The sequence below is a fragment of the Camelina sativa genome, chromosome 4 (assembly GCF_000633955.1).
Source record: "Camelina sativa cultivar DH55 chromosome 4, Cs, whole genome shotgun sequence".
NCBI lineage: Eukaryota > Viridiplantae > Streptophyta > Magnoliopsida > Brassicales > Brassicaceae > Camelina > Camelina sativa.
The window spans coordinates 7,665,865-7,668,032 of NC_025688.1; positions in this window are offsets into that span (position 1 = coordinate 7,665,865).

Here is a 2,168-nt window from a genome sequence, read left to right on the forward strand (position 1 = left end):
CAGCTTCTCCTCTTGAAACAAGGCGAGCATCACGACGATCCAGGGAGCTTTCAGCCGCTTGTTGAGACTTCCTAGTAATTTTTGAAGATATTTTCGAATAGAACTGAAAGGAATAGACTCAAAGCTTAAAGTTAATAGGTTAGTGACCCAAAAACTAAAAGAGCTAATCTTGAGCAAAAAGATGAACTTTGAGAGAGATTTTAAACTTGATTTTAACTTGTTTTAAGCAATGAGAGAGTGTGAGAGATACATGATCAAATCAAGCTCTATTTAAAGAAGCTAAGGGGACAATGAGACAAGGGTGGGGCGTCCATACCATTCAAATTTGAAATGGGAATCTTTAACCTGCTTTTTGCTGCCACTCGACCCCACACTCGACTGCAAGTGGTCGAACTCTTTGACTAAATTTTGAAATTTCAAAAATTTTCTTCTTTTTCTCCCTCCACTCGATCATTAAAGAGAAATGAGAACTGAGTGGGCCATGGTTGCTTGTCAGCTCGGTCAAGTACCTCTCGTGGGCTGGTCGAGTGGGCTTGCAAGCCTACTTCCCCAAGTCCAAATCTCTCCATACCCATCTACACTTTCTTTGAAAAGCCTGCCCAACACAAACATAAAAGAAAACAAATCAAAATTACAAGGAAAATAAAGCATATGTACAATGATACCTTAGGGACTTCCTCCCTAGTGAGCTTGTTTAGAGTCACTAAGCTTGACTTTTGATGCCTTTTCAGGCTTGATTTAGATACCAAGGAGGTGATGAAATCCTCCCTGGCACCTCTTGATCACTGAGAAGTTGATTCTTGATCACTTCACCCTTAACACACAAACCATATTTCTTCTTAATTTTGAGCCTTGGTCTTGCCTTCCTCAAAGTCCTCTTGTTTAGCTTGACTTGGAGATCCTTCACCAATTCAGTCAGCTTTTGAACTGAACCCTTGAGCTTTTCCATTGATTCCTCTTGTAAAGAGAGCTTAGCCCTTGGAGTTGCCACTTCACTTAAAACTTCATGACCTCCTTTGTCCTTGATAGTGAAAGGTTGATCATCAATGGTGGGTAGGTTGGTTGGGTTATAGATGTTAAACTTCATGGTTATCCCCTCAGCAATGTTCAAGGTCACAAGACCTTCCTTAACATCTATAACAGCTCCAACAGTGGCTAAGAATGGCCTCCCTAGAATGATAGGATCTTCAGGCTCCTTATCCATCTCTAGAACCACAAAATCTGTATGAATTCTTGCCTTTCCTATCTTGACTGGAATGTTTTCCAGCTTACCAACTACATCCTTGTTTGACCCATCAGCTAGGCATATGTGAAGGTTGGTGGACTTGAAGTCAGTGTGCCCAAGCTTTTGTGCTATAGAGTAGGGCATCACACTGATAGATGCTCCCAAGTCACATAAACACTGGTTGTAGTGAAGATAGCTAAGTGAGCAAGGCAGATAGAATGGACCTGGATCCTCAAGTTTAATTGGGATGATAACCCCTCCAAGGTCCTCAAGATCCTTCTCATCCTGAGCATGAGCCTTCTTCTTTGACAATTCAAGCAAAAAATCCTTATAGAGAGGATATGGATCATACTGTTCCAAGGCAGGTCCTCTCTCTTCTTCTTGGTAAGCAATGATAACCTCTTTTATGGCCATCACTTCCTTTTTCTCAATCACAACTTCTTCCTTCAAAGCTTTCACTTCCTCTTGTTGCAAAGCCATCATTTCTTTTTTCTCAATGATCTCCCTTAGTTCCTTAAGCTTTTGTGCCTTGAAACGCCCTGGAAATGGTAGTGGAGGCTTGTAAAGAGGAGGAATGAACTTAATGGGCTTATCAGCTTCAAAGACTTCAGCTCGATCAGTCACTCGATCGTGTGTGTGTTCGAGTGGTGGGTCAAGTTCACTGCCGGAGTTTGCTTTACAAAAAACTTCACTCTGGGCTTCAACAAATGATGAATCCTCCCCAGCTTGGACTTCACTGTCCTCAGTGACAGTTTCCTCATAAACTTGAATGGCTTTGGCTGTGAACTCCCTTGGATTTTGAACAGCTTTTCCAGGGAGTTGTTGGGTTTTGGACCTGAAGTAGATGCTATATTGCTCTCCATATACTTCACTCTTGAGTTCAGACCTTCAAACTTCATATTGAGATCATTATACTGTGATGTTAACCTTTGATTCAACTCAG